At 35.1% G+C, this 18,665-nt stretch overlaps 1 protein-coding gene and 2 pseudogenes across 2 annotated transcripts in view; 2 read left to right on the plus strand and 1 right to left on the minus strand.

Moving 5' to 3' along the window:
• The window catches only part of LOC145247944 (uncharacterized), a 677,357-nt gene that overhangs the window by 278,581 nt on the left and 380,111 nt on the right, over positions 1-18,665 (minus strand). The gene's annotated exons all lie outside the window — the stretch shown is intronic.
• LOC145248530 (U2 spliceosomal RNA) lies at positions 12,693-12,816 on the plus strand (annotated as a pseudogene).
• On the plus strand, positions 12,937-13,099 carry LOC145248451 (U2 spliceosomal RNA; annotated as a pseudogene).

An 18,665-nucleotide genomic window follows, 5' to 3' on the forward strand; every position in this document is an offset into this window, starting at 1 on the left:
CATTCCGTCAATCGCTACCTTGTTTTTGGAGAGTACTTCAGTCACTGTACCTTTTCCCCAGCGAGTCGTGCAACGAGAATTGGGTGGTTTCACCCACACCTTTTCACTAACTGCGATGTCCATGCAGGCCTGTTCTTCTCTCTGTGTTACAGCCAATGGATGTCGCCATTCATAAGAAAAAATAGACCAGTGCGGCACTTGTTTAATTTGTAGTTGTGTACAGATGACACACACAAAAAGAAAAAAAACACGTACAATTTACTCTTATTTGAAAAAATTTTTTTTTTCTCTCTTTATTTATATTATATTGGTGCTGTTGTTTCTAGTTTAATTTGTATTTGTGTGTGCAAGGCACTATAAAAAAAGAAAATCACGCACAGTATACTCATAGTTGTAAAAAAAAATTCCCTCTATTTATTTATACTATATTAATATTGTTTATTGTTTAATTTTTATTTGTGTATGCAAGACACCACAAAAAAACAAAAAAAAAATACAAAACACGTAGCTTTTGGTTGTAGAAAGAATTATTTTTCTTGTTCTATTTTACGTGAAACATACTGACATCAAATTCGATTTTCACTCGAATATATGCAAAGATTTGTGCTTGAGTTTGTATGCAGACTTTTCCTAGCTTAATATAAACTCTGTCATTCGACGTTTTACTCCGCCCACTCTTTTCTTTCTGTCTTTATCCTTGATGGTTCAAACAACAGAGATATATAGCATCGCTTGCTTCATCAATCTTATCATCCAGATTCTTAACACATTAAATTCGGTTCAGACTTTTTTTTTTTTGCAAACATTTGTTTATCAAGATTCTAATTGTCTATTTGTAACAGAGTCGCTGTCGTTGGCGGCAGCAGCAGCAGCAGCAGCAGCAGCAACAACAGCAATATGCAAATAACCAACCCGGCTGTGGATGTGACGTTACAGCAGAGATAAAAAGGACACATTTGGAGGAAGAAGCGGTGTTCGGAGAACCACGTGTTCGATATGTGTTCAGAGAAGCAGAGGTATGCGAGACATCTTCAGAGAAAGAGAAGTGTTCAAGACGAGTGCTCGGAAAAGCACATATTCGAGACATAAGGGTGACGTCACAGAAAAGACAAAAGCTCACATGCAGCCAGAGAAGGATAAATAAATTTAGAAAAAAATGTGTTGTTTGAAATACAAAATATAAAGGCTTTTGTTAAAGAAAAAAGCAAGTCTAGTTTTTTTTTCTTTCTTCTGTTTTCTTGCGATGGAATCTACAACGTGTTGGGCCCATTAAAAGGTAGCGAAACTGTTTTAACAAAGGCGTACAACGTTACATATTGTCTGTTACATCATAACCCAAATCCTAACACACAACTGAATTTCTAAAATTCATAACTAAACTCATTTTTAATAATTCCCCAACTTTCCCTACCCCCTTTTCACCTCTTCTTTATTGAAAATAATGATAATATAAACCATTCACATTTCTTTTTACACAGTAATCACCACTTATCAAGGCCCGTGATTATGGCATAGTAAACATAAGTAGTAAGAATTTTGTAAATTGGAATATTTAGGAGGACGATTCATCAAGAACTTGTTTACATTGGGCTTGAAGACAATTAAATTTTAAGTAATCGGAATCTCCTTTATATAATAGATAATACTGGAAATATTGGAAAAAAGAAATACCCATGTGGCGAAACCTGTCCCAGTTGACATCCAAAAAATGAATTAAAAAAAAAAATTATGCTGATTAGGATAATACCAACTTTGTGGGTGTTTGTTTTGTTGTTTTTGACTTTTAACTGGACATAGACACACACATGAAAATTACAGACGTTAGCCATCCCAATGCTCCCCACCAACCTCATCATAGTTCTCAGATTAATCGTCAGCGACACCCAAACCCCATCTGTGGGCCCGAAGATGACTTTTCAGGCCAGCAGTTGACTTTCAGTCCGCCACACATATGGCAGACAACGTTGTGTGTTGAAACTTGTTTCATTTTTGGCTCCGTTTTTGTTTGCTAACATGACATGTGTTTTTTTTGTGGTTATTGTTAGCCGCTTTTGAGAGGAGCCACATTTAAGGATTGCGATAAAGGTGTCTTCCTCTTCTTTAGGACTACTGGCAAAGTATTTAATCTAAGAAGATTTAATGCCAAGTCACAAACCTTTGGAGGTCTAGTAAGGGAACTACTCTATGCTGATGATGCTGATTTTGTGTCTCATACACACACACACACACACATACATACATACATACATACATACATACATACATACATACATACATACACCCCTTTATATAATATATTAGCAGGGCAACCCGGCGTTGCCAGGATCGTATAAAAGAAATGAAGTTGCGTTTGAACAAACCGGCTATTCTTAGCATATTGAGCACTTTTTTATGACTACCTATTATCTTCTTGTATAAAAACAGTATAACAAAACGGAGTCACATCCCTCCCCCTAGTGAAACAGTCTTTGAACATATCTGCTCTACCCAGAATATTGAGCACTAAAAATTAATTCCCAAACAAAACCGAATAGATTTTCTTGTATAAAAATCAGTATAACAAAACGGAGTCACATTTTTTTCTTTGAATCTATCTGCTCTATCCAGAATATTGAGCACTTAAAAATTAATAATTCCCAAACAAAACTGAATAGATTATTTAATTGGAATTCATTGTTGAGATGAGCATTATGTATTAGTTTTATTTATTGCTGACTATTATCCTCATCTTTTCCTTAGTTGTTTCACGACGTTTCGGCCAACTATTCCTCTGGCCTTCCTCAGGTGTTAACTGCAACGGGATAGGAACTCCGAATCTCTTGACTGCCTTCAATTACTGCCTTCCGTAGTTGTTACCGTCTCACCACGTTTTGGCCAAGTAAGCCTCTGACCGAATAGATTTTCTTGTATAAAAAAAAACAGTGTAATAAAATACATTCACGTTATTTTCCTCGGGCAGAAACGGCCTTTAAGCATATCTGCTCTATCAATGATATTGAGCACCTTGTATTGACTGACTTATACTCCATACCAAATATGATACTGTATTTTTCCTATTTTTACTCTATTTTTACTGTAATTTTCCTATTTTTACTGTAATTTTCCTATTTTTACTCTATTTTTTTTGTCTTGTATAATAAAATACAATTTATGCTAAATCTTTGTTTCGTCTGCATCAATGAACTGAGATCTGATGACTCTAGAATCATTAGGATAGTTTCAGAGGAAGATCCAAACGATTTAGCACCAGAATTAATTAATTTTCGCTTCCAAAATGATATTTCCCACATGAATAATAATAATAATAATAATAATAATAATAATAATAATAATAAAATAACATATGATGCCATTTTTGCAATAATGTTGTTTCCAAAGAGATAAATAATCTTCGCATAGCTGGAAGCCATTTTTATTATCATGACTATTCACTGGATTTCTAAGAAATTGAGGAGTGGGTAAAATGAATTGAATTGAGGAAAAAACGAACGACGAGTTAAATTGAAATAAACGAACTAGAATTTATTTCATGAAGAAACAAATAAAGGAAAGAGTACAGCACGTGTTTAGCTTGGCGTGTGTCTCTCACTGTTAACTGGTGATAGGGAAAGTCTATTGTTGTAGAGAGAGAAAAGGAGAATGTTCATTTGGTTTGTACTTATCGGGTTAGGTGGAAACAAAGTTGGTTTGAATGTTTAGTTTGGTGTCTTTTTCTGGTTGTGTGAGTTAGGCAGTGTTTAGTAATTGAAGGCGTTTGGCGTATAACAAGAGAGCGTAATCGGCTTCAGTTCACGGGTGCCTTATTTCTTCTTCTTTTTTGGAAAAAAAAGTTTCTCTTCAGGTTTGGTGACAGAATCCGTCCGTACGTTCACTAACGCAGTGGGCGAATCCTCTTCTCCTCATCTCTTTAGGTCGGGCGGGAGAATCTGTCCGTGCGTTCACTGACGCAGCGGAGCGAATCTCCTTCTCGAATCTTCTCTCCTTCAGCCGGAAGTCTCGCGCTTTCTTCCGGTGCGCACGAGACCTCCTTCCTTCGTTTCCGACTGTTGATTTCTCCCTCCTTCGGTTTTGCAGCCAACTCTTACCTATCCCCCCCAAATAACACTGGAATTCGAAGTTCGAATAGAATAATGTCGAAACTGTGGTGTGTTTATTTAGTAAATAGTTACCTGCAAAATGAATGCTGATGCTCAAAATGTATAAACAGATTCCATGAGCAAAGCTTCTTTCTTAGAACTGCACGTCAGTGGAACTCTCTGCCGCTTGCCTGTTTCCCACCTGACTACAACTTGGACGTCTTCAAGTCCAACATAAACAAACTCCTGACAAACCGCCCCTTAAGTAAGACACTATCAAACCCCCCAATACTAATGATTACTACAATACTATCTCATTGATTACTGTACACGCAATAACCCTTATTCCTGAGTGGCCTTCGGGCCTTGATCAGTGGTGACCCCCATGTAAAAAAAAAAAAAAAAAAAAAAAAAATTAAGCCCTTCCTTTTAATTATTTACCAAAAATCAGAAAATTCACCAATTTTAATGAAATTTTCAGTATTTATCAAATAATGATCACGGAATATAATGAGCTCATTATTTTTATTTGACTTTTAGTGGGAACTTATTATTTTGTTTAAACAAAAAAAAAACACCTTTACTGAAATTATGATTTTCAATAGTAAAAATAATGAATTAATTTATTTTTGCTTTTTTTATGAAAATAAAGCATCGTAAATTGTAACATTAAAAAAAAAAGAAAAATTAATTGGAACATTGCCAAAAAACAAAAAACAAAAACAAAAAAAACCCCTAAAGTCCGTTTTAATGAATATGATATGATAAAAATTAATTTCTTGAACTACCAATGTTATCATGGAATTAAGCATTATTTATTTAATATTTTCACACAAAAAATTATAATTGCAAAAAAATATTTCTACTTTTTTTTGCTTTAGATTACATGTTTCGCGTAATTTTTATCTGTAAGATTCTAATATTTTCCTTGCTTACATGAACGTGTAACTTTTGACGTAAGATAATTTTTATATGATCTTGAAAATAAAAAAAAATATTAATTTAAAAGAAGGAACACAGAAAAATAATTAAATTTAAAAAAATGATAAAAATTATATAAACGTTCACGATAGGAATGCACGGATGCACAGCTGGGGGAATAATAAAACCAGCTCTCCTTACCGCCCCATAACGTTATTTTCAAACAGTCGTCTTGGCTTTCTGACATTTGGGGCTCCGGTAGAATCCACATTTAGACGACTTCGTTTGTTTTCGCTTATGCAAAGCCAACATCTCTCGCTTTTAGGGGCTAATTAAACTATTTTTTTTTAAAATACAAACAAGATGTTTATATTATTTAATTCAATATCCCAGGACTTTACTTTACTAATTATTTTTTAAATAGACCCAGAAAACTAATATTTATCTTTTAAGGGATTTTTACAATGAATTTATTTAACTTCAAAATTTAGCTGAGCTTGTCACTTTCCGAATGTCGCCGTGAAAACATATTTCAATTCAACTTTTCTTTTTCTTCACGTGTACAAATATATTTTTCTTTTTGGAAATTGACTTTAGGCTTTAACCTTTCAAATATAATCAAAAAGTATTCGGGGTCCTACAAAAAAATTATGATAAACCGGCTTTCAAAAGTATGTCCCCCTATTATTTTTTTCGCCATTATTGCTCGTACCTATTAGTAAATCTTTATCGTGTAGAAAATTCTCGATTTAATCTATATAATATTTTATCTTTTCCTTCTGTAGCTACTCAGTATTATTTATTTTATTTTATATAATAGATGTTTATTTTGCTGTGCTGCAAAAAAAAAAAAAAATGAATTTGGTTAATGTCCTTCGCATTTATTCAAAAGCAAAATCGTATCTATTCAAAAAAAACAAACAAAAAACAAAAACAAAAACAAAACAAACAAACAACAACAACAACAACAACAAAACATGAAAACAAACATCTGCTCTGGCTTAATTTAAAAATAATTACTTAAAAGAAATTACAGACGAATGAACAGTTTCGTTTTTGTTTTCATTTCATTCTTTTTTTTTTTTTAATTCAGAATGTTTTATAATTCGAATGGAATTCAAAGTTGCTTCTATTGAATTCGATAAATGAAATCGAACTCAAGATCGATTAAAAATATATATATATAAATATATATCGATTAGAAATCTATGTATAATCTTATATATCATTCGGATTGTTCGAACTACTATTCTAATCTTGGTTGTTATTTTCACAACGTTTCGACTGATGTAATCCAAAGACCATATATAACAAAGTCGTATTTTCTTTTTAAATGAATATAAAAAAAAAGGCTACCTTTTCTTGGCATTTAGGCCGGGATCGGAGTATAGTGTCTGTTCTGGTGCTGCACTGCACATTTTTTGATCTCGGTTAGTCGAGCAGGGGACTCTTCATGACTGGTACATTTTTTTTTTTATTTTTGTCACTATCCAGAGTGCCCCTTTTGGGGAGCTGGTTTTCCCCTACATTAAAAACCGACCTTGTGTCTAACTCTGCCCTAGTTGGGAGGCTAGTTAAAAAAAAAAAAAGCGAAAAAAGGGTTCTTGGCCTTCGGGCCAGGATCAAAGTGTAGTATGTTCAGTTTTAACTTACATTGTGGTTTTAGCCTAATAAAAGATCTAATATCTCAAAGTGTAGTATCTGTTCTGATGATGCAATTCACTTTTTTCACTTCACTTTTTTGGTCTCGGTTAGTGAATGAGAAATCCTTCATAAATGATACATTTTTTAAATTTTTGTTACTAACTAGAGTGCCCTTTTTGGGGGAGCTGGTTTCACTCCACATCAAAAACCGACCTTGTGTCTAACTCTACCCTCGTGGGGAGACAAGTAAAAACAAAACAAAAAAACCCGACCTTTTTCAGATGTACTGTGACAATAACTGATTAGTGATTTTTTCCCCAACGAATAATAGTCGGTAGAATTCAAAGCATATAATGAGTTAAATAAATACCAAGATGGAGTACTGTTTCGATATCTGGGGAGGTGCTGCTTAGAGCCGTCTTTCCTGCCTTGACAGAGAACAAAACCGACTTCGAAATCTAGTGGGTGGTGCCCTTTTCTCCTCCCACTACAACCTCTTTCTCACAAAAGAGTAACGTTGCTAGTCTCACTACTCTTTCATGTCAGATGCTCGACTGAGCTTCACTCTATGATCCACTCTGCCTGTAAAACATTTACAACAAAACTCGCCTAGCTATAACAACTATCAATAATTTCCCTATCTACCTGTGCGTACCTTAAACTAAATGGAACTTCTATGAACAAAGTTTCTTTCCTAGAACTGCTCGTCTGTGGAACACAATACCACGAGGCTGCTTCTCGGCTAACCAGAATATTGTCGGTTTCAAGTCCAATGTAAACAAATTTTTGTCCAGTCTTCCGCTAACAAACATCGTAATTAATTTCCTCGATGAATCTACGATTCACCTAACAAGCTCATAAATTCTTATCCTCGAGTAGTTCCTGGCCTTGATAAGTGGTGACACGCTTGTACAACAATAGGAAACAACGTTATCAGTACTTTAAAAATTACAATAAATAAAAGTTTTTACATCTTTTTATTTTACAATGCATTCTATATTTATTTAATTATTGAACCAAATGTTATCACTTTTCCAAAAAAGATTTTTCTCATATGCCCCGTAAAATTCACTCTATGATAAACTCTCCCTGTAAAACATTCACAACAAAAACTCGCCTAGCTAAAACAACTATCAATAATTTCCCCATCTACCTGTGCGTACCTTAAACTAAATGGAACTTCTATGAACAAAGTTTCTTTCCTAGAACTGCTCGTCTGTGGAACACAATACGATGAGGCTGCTTCTCGGCTGACCAGAATATTGTCGGTTTCAAGTCCAATGTAAACAAATTTTTGTCCAGTTTTGTCAAGTTTTTATAAACTGCAGCCTCCTTACTTTTTATATAATCTAGTCTTTAGTCATTACTGTCAAGCAAAGTTTGTCGACCGGAGATAGGATGAGAAAATTGTTTCGGGATGAAAATTAATCTACTCTTTTGATGACAACATTTCTTACTGGGGAACATTACTTTACATTTTTGATCACGTTTCTTATTAGGGAACGTTACTTTACATTTTTGATAACGTTTCTTACTAGGGAACGATACTTTACATTTTTGGTGACATTTCTTACTAGGGAACGATACTTTACATTTTTGATAACGTTTCTTACTGGGGAATGTTACTTTATATTTTAGGTAACATTTCTTACTGAGGAACGTTACTTTACATTTTCGATAACATTTCTTACTGGGAAACGTTACTTCACATTTTTGATCACGTTTCTTACTGGGGAATGTTACTTTATATTTTTGATAACGTTTCTTACTGGGAAACATTACTTTACATTTTTGATAACGTTTCTTACTGGGGAACGTTACTTTACATTTTTGATAACGTTTCTTACTGGGGAACGTTACTTTACATTTTTGATAACGTTTCTTACTGGGGAACGTTACTTATTTTTGGTAACATTTCTTACTGGGGAACGTTACTTTACATTTTTGATAACGTTTCTTACTGGGGAACGTTACTTTACATTTTTGGTAACATTTCTTACTGGGGAACGTTACTTTACATTTTTGATAACATTTCTTAATGGGGAGCGTTACTTTACAATTTTGACAACATTTCTTACTGTGGAACGTTACTTAACGTTTTTGATAACATTTCTCCCTGGGGAACGTTACTTTACATTTTTGATAACATTTCTTACTGGGGAACGTTACTTGACAGTTTTGATAACGTTTCTTACTGGGGAACGTTACTTTACATTTTTGTTAACATTCCTTACTGTGGAACGTTACTTTACATTTTTGATAACATTTCTTACTGGGGAACGTTACTTTACATTTTTGATAACATTTCTTACTGGGGAACGTTACTTTACATTTTGGATAACATTTATTACTGTGGAACGTTACTTTACATTTTTGTTAATATTTCTTACTGGGGAACGTTACTTTACATTTTTGTTAATATTTCTTACTGGGGAACGTTACTTTACATTTTTGATAACATTTCTATCTGGGGAACATTACTTTACATTTTTGATAACATTTCTTACTGAGGAACGTTACTTTACATTTTTGATAACATTTATTACTGTGGGACGTTACTTTACATTTTTGATAACATTTCTTACTGGGGGAACATTAATCTACACTTTTGAATATGAACATTACTTAGTGCGGGATCCTGGATTCTTATATTTGTCAGATCTCCACAGAAGTTTTAGAGTGGTTCATGCTTAATACTTTCTGGTCTATTTTGGGTCACAATCACGGAAAAATATTCAACTATACTCAGACGCGCAAAGGCTGTTCCTGGCCTTCGGCCTAAGAACAGGAAAAGGAAGTAATCAGTTCTGGTCAATGTGGGGGAAGCCCTTCATATCAGACAATTGCTAATTTTGGATCCTGCCAGAGTGCCCCCCTTGTGGGAACGTATTTTTCCTCCCCACATTAAAAAACGGCCTTTTTTCCTAATTTGCTCAGTGGGGAAGCAAATATATACAAGTTATACTCAGCTATAGAAATAAGTGAGGGGTCGCTTTTGATTCATTTCAGAATCAATAAAACAGTATCTTATTTACAACCTAATATATAAAAATTACAAAAATTAAACAAATATTTAAAAATACCGGTAATATTATGTTCAGGGCTGGGAACAGGAATATACATGCCTGAGCAACACCGAGTTGTAATTCTAACAATCTAATGTAAATGTTGAAACTGCAGCCTTCCTTACTTTCTACACAATCTAGTCTGTAGTCGCCATTGTCAAGTAAATTTTGTTGACCATAGTCAAGCCTCGCTTTTCATTGGCTACTACAAGATGATGTAGAGGAGAGTGACACTCCTTTCCTTAGATTACTTCACTTGATTACCTCCCTCTATAGTAACTGAGTTTAGAAAGGAGACAACAGTCACCATTTTTTTTGCGTCTTTGGTATAACTTAACCAAGGATTGAATCCAGATATCCTGTCCCGTTAGCGAACACGTAACCCATTATGCAAATTGACAAGTCCATAAAAGACTTTCCACTTGGCACACTTACTTAATTTTAAGCAGTCAGCGTGTTTGTCTTAAATAGTCTCCACTTTAAAGGAAGTGACTTTTATAAATAACACAAACTGATATGTGCAGTAAATGGGATATGTTCGTTTTAAATAACTGAGTGATCTTGGCTACAAATGACTTTTTGTCTTTCTCACACACACACACACACACACACACACACACACACACACACACACACACACACACACACACACACACACACACATATATATATTAGCGGCCTGACAAAGCCACAGAGGAAACAACTGAAGCAGCAAAGCTGAAGCTGGCCTACAGGACATGATATATACAAATGTAGGAAAATTTTGGCATACTTTATTCGTTGGAAAATATAGGTTCTTTTTTTACTAATTATCATAAAATGTAAACCATAGAATTATAATCTTCAAAAAGCCTGAAGATTTTCAGGTAGTTTCGTCCTATAGAACCAAAGATATGAGCATTTCAATATTCAATTTGGCCACGAGTATAAATATGTCAATATATATATATATATATATATATATATATATATATATATATATATATATATATATATATATATATATATATATAGAGAGAGAGAGAGAGAGAGAGAGAAAGAGAGATAGATAGATATAGAGATATATAGAGATATAGATATTGACATACCAATCAATATTTTTTGGAAAGTTTATAAGTTCCAAATCTCAGCGACTATTGATCAGAAACAAATGAATTCAAAATGGCGTAATGTAAACATATCATAAGGTATTTACAGCTTCTCTTTCAATTTTCGAATTTTTAATCACGTCAAAACGCACTTTATTTTCTTTTGATGGATTGATTGTTGCTATTTTTTCTGATGAGTTAAGGGCATAATAGATTCACTGATTGATATAATAATTAAGTGATTTTGTGCTACGAAACAGAAATTATAAGATGGTCAAATCATAAACTTTGGAATATAGACATTTGTCATTCATTCACTATATATATATATATATATATATATATATATATATATATATATACAGTAGCATCCAAATCTAAGTGACAAAATTTTAAAATCTAATATTTGTTAGAAATAATAACTGTGAAAAGCTGAAATTTTGACACCTGTAGTCGTTATCATCCATAATAACATACTAAAATTTGAATCATTTGCAAAGGATAGAAAAAGAATTATAACAATTATTTATTTATTTTCAAAATAGGAACATCCAAAAGTAGGTAAATTTCTTTTAATTTTTCTATAACCTTTCTTTGAAACAAATGGACAGCTACTGCATCATGCTTAAGACAATCAGACATTATAACAAAATTAATATGCTCAAGGTCAATTCTATTTCTATAGTAGCAGATGAATGGATGCAATATAGCTTGATCATTATTCCAGTGGAATCCTTGAGCTGAATCTTACAAAATAAATGAATAATTCTCAGAAAAATCTGCTATTGCTAAGACTTCAAACTTTAAAAAACCCTTTTCTATCAGAACAAAATTTTGATTGTGCTTTGACAATGAAATTATACTTCTTAGATTTTTGAAGGCCTGCATGGAACGTTTCAATAAATTCCTCTGTAGATTGTGATAGAGTTTTTAGAATGGTTCTATCAGTTGATAACCACTGTTTGTATAAAAAATCATCAATTGAGTTTTTTGAATTTTTTTGAAAACTTTCTTGCATATATAAAACAAAATCATCCATCAGTTTGTTGCAAGATGAGCAGTCACCCAAGTAACAATTTGTCGATGCTTCATTGCATGTAACAGCAAGTATGTATTGGTTGTAATCTGTCAAATGATGACTTTCTCCTTCAGTCAGTTTAGCCAGATGAGATCCTGTAACCATCAACTTTATATTCTGATGGATTGTGCAAATGTAAACAGTATGAGTCCCGGCACCACCTGCTAGCACGCATTCTTTTGGCCTAAGCTCGGCGAATTTAGAGAAGCCAATTTTCTCTTGGTGCTTTGATGTGAATAATTTAAATGCCTCTTTCAGGTTACAGAGAACAAGATAGTTTTATTCGTGAACCCATTCCCCATCCTTTAAAACAGTCTTGTAATCATTTTTCCCAGGCATCACTCGACTGACTTCTTCACTTTTGTAAAACTGCTTTACTTTATTAATTGTATCTTGTGGAAATCTAGTTTTTCGTGTATTTGGCAACAATAAGATTCCTTCCTCATTCACAAGTTTTTTTTGCTTGTCTCGCCATGTACAATGTAGTGCCAAATTCTGTTTGTATTTTGCTTAAACTCCAGCTTTTTGGAAGTACAGTCAGAATTTGAATTTTCTGCGATCTTTTTTCACTTGCAGCAAACTTCCCTTTCAACTGAAAAATCAAAGTGTAGTATCTGTTCCGGCAGATACTGCAAGCAAAGACCATATGTGGGGGCAACCCCACATATAAGACCTTTGTCAATGTAGGGGCAACCCTTCATACCAATTGTCACTATCCAGCTCCCCTACTCCCCGGAGAGTTTGTCCCCATTTCCCCTTCACTCCTCACATTAAAAATCGGCCTTGTGCCTAATTTGCTTGGTGGAGGAGCAAATAAATACTCTTTTCTTGGCCTTTTGGCCAAGATCAAAGTGTAGTATCTATTCCGGCAGATACTGCAAGCAAAACCATATGTGGGAGCAACCCCACATATAAGACCTTGGTCAATGTAGGGGCAACCCTTCATACCAATTGTCACTATCCAGATCCCCACCTCCCCGGGGAGTTGGTCCCCATTTCCCCTTCACTCCTCACATTAAAAATCGGCCTTGTGCCTAATTTGCTCGGTGTGGGAGCAAATAAATACCCTTTTCTTGGCCTTTTGGCCAAGATCAAAGTGTAGTATCTGTACTTACTACATGCAGTACTTATGTTTGTAACTTTGTGATATAAAGTGGGGGATCACTTTTTTGTATTAATTATGTAAAATGATCACCCACTTTACAACTACTCAGTCTCAAAACCATTCAAGTCATTCTCCAGATCATTCAAGTTGTTTTTGGAGGATTCCAGTTATTTTTTAAGCATTTAAGTCATTCTTAAGGTCATTCAATTCATCCATTAAAGTCATTCTAAGTCATTTACTTTTTATTTATTTAAGTGATTTCAGCCCATTTTTCGGTCATTTTAGTTTATCTTTAAGAATTTCATGTCAATCCTACATTCACGCATTCATTCATTACACGAGAGCACACACGACTAATGGCTGTCGGTCTTGTTTTTTTTATTAATCTAAGAATATGGATCACATTTTTTAAGTGAGATGAAATAAAAATGAAAGAAAAATGGGGAGGGGGGAAACCAATTACGATGATTTCTTATATGTGAGATGTTTTAAATTGAACAGAATTAATGCCAACGCTTGTCAAGTGTTTCTTGAGGAGAAATAGGAAAAAAAAAAGAAAAAAAAAAAGAAAGAATTCCATTGTGTAGAATTCCATGAAACCTTTCTTTGAATATTTCCTTCATGTTGGGCACAAGTAAAACAAAACACCATAAATATACATAAACTAATAAATGTAACCTCCGACCTTCTTCAGGTCTATCTTGTTCGACAGAAACATTCCTGTGTTCGACAAGATACACCTGAAGAAGGTCGGAGGTTACATTGACCGAAACATCATGAAAATCAAACCCAAAATGAGAACAGTAGTCCAATGAATCCAAATTATATGAATAACCAATACTCATCTCAAAAATTCAGAAATCTAAAAAAAAAAAAATGAGCTATATGAAGTTAGGTTTAAACTAGCAGGATCCGTGTCCCGGCGTTTCCCAGTGTGGAACGTAAAGGAATGATTTTATTAGGTTGAGAAGAAAGTTATTGCAGAATTTATTATTTTGTAGTTTATAAATAATGTATTTTCAGATAAGTTTTTGCTATAATACAGTTACTTTATTTTGCAAGAGTGTTTTTCGCTTAAATTACATTTGTTTCATAACAATTATGTCTTCTTTTCAGAATGTTGAATACAAGATGGAAAAAAGCAAATTCGCACCATCTTCTTATTTCAATTCAAGCTAGGCTGAAAAGCTGCTGAAACAGCTTGTGATATCAATGAAGCGTTTTGCTCAGAAACAGCACAATATTTGTTTAAGAAGTTTCGTGGCGCTTGTGAGAGTCTTGAAGATGATGAGCATAGTGGTTGGCCATCGGATGTTGATAAATATCAATTAAGGGCCTTAATCAAAGCCAATCCACGCACAACTGTCCGAGAATTTGCTTCTGAATTAGATGTAATGTATACGACGATTTCCAACCACTTGAGAGAGATTTAAAAGACAAAAACTTGATAAATGGGTGCCTCACGAATTGGACAATGACCAAAAGAAATGCCATTATGAAGTGACATCTTCCCCTTCTTTTATACGACAAAAAACAACTTGTTTTTCGATAGGGGTGTGACTTTGTGAAAAGTGAGTTGTTTATGACAACCAGTGACACTCAGCTCAGTGGTTAGATCCGATGAAGCTCCACGACAGTTCCCAAAGCCAGATTTACACCAAAAGAAGGTCATGCTGACTGTTTAGTGGTCTGCGACCGATCTCATCCATTACAGTTTTGTGGATGCAGGCGAAACCATTATGGCAGAGAAGTATTGTCAACAAATGGATGAAATGTATCAGAAACTTCAACGACGACGCCCAGCATTAATCAACAAAAAAGGTCCAATCCTCCTCCATGACAATGCCCGACCGCACGTTGCTAAACCAACCCTGCAGAAGTTAAACGAATTGGGTTACAAAACTGCCTCATCCGCTATAATCTCCAGACCTCTCACCTACCGACTATCATTTTTCCATCTCGACAACTTTCTGCACGAGAAATGCTTCAAAAACCTAAGTGATATCAGAAACGCCTTCAATTAACCATTCTGTCAGGTCTAATACTATAGAGGACACATTCTTTTTAAACATATAAATATGCGGTATTCAGTCCTAAACTAATTAACTGAACATTATGAATTCTGAAACACAACTGCTAAGCGTAATGGGTCAAAATGTGAGCTATATTTATTTTATTTTAGCGTTATACGTTGTGTGAAAGAGGGCAGAGGCCCTTCATGAAAGTTCAATCTCAGATTTCATTCTTTTTTTCAATTTTCACAAATATCTAAACATACCTAACATTAACAAGATGGATACGAATACACATTGGTCTTTATTATAGAGTGGAGGATGTTTGAGTATTTGTTAATTGGTTGCATTTCAACTTATTGGCGATCGATTATTTTTGGTTTTGTTTTTCTTCTTGGATTCCATTACAGTAAATAGCGTCTAAGCCTCTGGCAGAATATTTAACGTTTTTTTTTCTTCTCTTCTTTTACTTTCTAAATATTGAGAAACATCTTTAAGTGTTTATGCACGTGGCTAAATTTAGAAGCGTCGCGCAATGTTCAGAATTCAAATCGTTTTCAAAACGGACAAATTAGAATGTCTACCAGAAGAATCTATTATTACTAGCCTGGGTGCCCGGCGTTGCCCGGGTGTTTGGAGGTGTGTGTTGAGCACACACACACACACACACACACACACACACACACACACACACACACACACACACACACACACACACACACACACAAATGTTGTAGTAGGCAGGCAGGCTCGAACCCGTGATGAAAAGCAAAAAAGAAAGCAGAGGTGTGTGTAAGGGTGTTGGTTAAGCCAAAAAAAAAAAAAAAAAAAAAAGAAAAGGAAAATTGTGAGCGCAAAAAAAGAAAAAAAATAGTAGTAACCAGGCTCGAACCAGCAACGAGCCAGGGGGAAGAAAGTGAAAAGAACAAAAAAACAAAACAAAAAAAAAACAAAAAAAAAAACAAACAAACGGTCTTACCGATGTGCCTACCATGATTGTACGTCAGGGGCGCTTGAAATAACGCCTTTTATGTGATGGGTTGAATGACTTGCAAAGATGTCAGCAAAAAAAAAAAAAAACCCCGACTCTCCCAGTAGAAAACTGCCTAGTTGAGGGTGAAGGAATTAATGTTTTTGGCCAATTTTTAAATATTTGTTGTCCGAAAGGTCAACCTACGAAATGATACCTATCTCATGAAAATCTGTCGCCTCTGTCAAATGTTTTCGGCAGACATACATACGTACGTACATAAATACACACATGATGATTGCCACATCTTGTCAGACGAGTGCCACTCCCTAAGTCACTGAAAGTCGATGTGCCCGAAGATGACTTTTTAGTCCTGCCAGCGACTTGCACACCCTCAAGCAGACATGACACTGAAAACGGTCATTGCTATACATACATACATATATATATACTAGCATTTCAGCCCGGCGTTGCCCGGCTGTTTGGATGTGTATGTTGAGCAAAAAAAAAAAAAAAAAGAAGTGGTAGTAGGAAGGCAGGTTCGAACCCGTACCGCAAAGGAGGAAAAGAACGGGGTAAAACCTAACGTTTATGCTGTTACGACCACCGCTAAACCGGAAGAGACATTTTTTAAAATTAAGGCTAGACAATCTAAAGGAGAGGATAAGTTTCAAAAATATCGGTGAAAAAAATTACCCCCTCCACTGGAGAAAAGTGCCTAGTTGAAGGGGAAGATATTAATGTTTTTAGCCAATTTTTCGATATTTGCCGTATGAAAGGTCAAACTTTAAAACGATACTGATCTTGGTAAAATCCGTCGCATCTATTGAAAGCTTAAGGCAGACATGCAAACAGACATACATACATAAATTTATATATTGGCAACTAAAAATTTTCGACCCAAACTGATGAAAAAGCTTGCGCTATCTCTGAATACCCTTTATGTAAAATTTCAAATATTTAGACCAGAAATTGTCTGAGTAATTGGAAGAGACCGCAGAGGTCAATTTTTTTAAACTTTGACCCCTATTATGACCCCTTAAAATTTATAGTTTCGGGCTCAAATCACTTTATTAAGTTAGATCCAGGTTCAATGAACCTATATCTAAAATTTCAAGTGTCTAGACCCAAAATTGTCGGAGGAGTTTGGTAGAGTTCTTAAAGGTCAAATCGTTGAAATTTGACCCCTTAACAGCCAAATTTCAGGCTGACACCGGTCACATCGATTTTCCCAAATCTCAGTACCCGGTATTTCAAATTTCGAGTCTATAGACTAAAAATTGACAGAGTTATTGCGTAGGGAAATGTACACAGACAGACAGACACACAGACAGACAGACAGACACGTTCACTTTTATAGATATATAGATATATACATACACACATACTTATACATATGCACATATACACACACATATACATATATATACATACACACATATATACATACACATACATACAAATACGCACATACATATACATACACACATACATACATATACATACACACAAATACATACACACATACATATACATTCACATATATACGCATACATACATATATGCACAGATATACATACATATGCATGCATGCACATACATACATATACACACAAAAATATACATAGATACATATGCATACACACATTTGCATGTATGTGCATATAGATAAACATATGCACATGCATATCCATACACACATACATGTACGTACATATTATACACATATATAATCATATACACATACATATGCATACACACATATACATACATACACATGCATATACATACATATATACGAGGGGCGTGCAATAAGTAATGCCCCTGACCCACTTCCCATAGCAGTAGAGCAACGAAACTTGGCACAGTTATTAGTATTTCTCTATATAGGAAGCACCCAGAGTTATGCATTTTCCACATCGTTTGATGCCGCTCTGGAAACCGTTTTTGAAGAACACCCCAGGTTGATCCTCCAACCACGACGTGACTTCAGAAATCAAGGCTGCATCATCTGGGAACGCTTTCCTTTCAAAAACAACTTCATGGCTGGGAAGAGGTGAAAGTCAGAGAGTGCAAGGTCAGGAGAGGATGGGGAAGCATTTCATAACCACACGCTTGTGCTTCTGATCTGGCAACCTGCGAGTTGCGGACTGGAGCGTTGTCCTGCAGGAGGAGGGTACCTTTGCTGATCTTGCCCCACCTCTTGATTTTGATAGCTTCCCTTAATTTCCTCAAAAGTGAAGCATAATAGGCTCCTGTAATTATGGTACCCTTTGCCAGGAAATCTGTCATCACTACTCCGTCCTGGTCCCAGAACACTGTGAGCATGACCTTGCCAGCGGAGGGCTGCACCCTTGCCTTCTTTGGAGGTGGTGAGTCCAAGTGCTTCCACTGCATTGACTGGGCTTTGGTCTCTGGATCATAGTGATGGATCCAGGTTTCATCCTGTGTAATCAATCTTTTGAAAAACTTTGACTCATCTTCTTGGCACATCTCCAAATTCATCCTCGAGCACTTGATGCGTTCTTGTTTCTGGAATGGTGTGAGCAACATGGGAATCCATCTAACAGTCACCTTATGCAAATGGTCATGAATGATAGTTTCCACAGACCCTGTACTAATCTTGACATCTTGGGCTATTTGGCGAATAGTAATGTGCCGATCTTCAAAAATGGTAGCCTCAACTTGACGGACAGATGCCTCATC

The sequence above is a fragment of the Euprymna scolopes genome, chromosome 26 (genome assembly GCF_053919585.1).
Source record: "Euprymna scolopes isolate OS-2025 chromosome 26, ASM5391958v1, whole genome shotgun sequence".
Lineage (NCBI taxonomy): Eukaryota > Metazoa > Mollusca > Cephalopoda > Sepiida > Sepiolidae > Euprymna > Euprymna scolopes.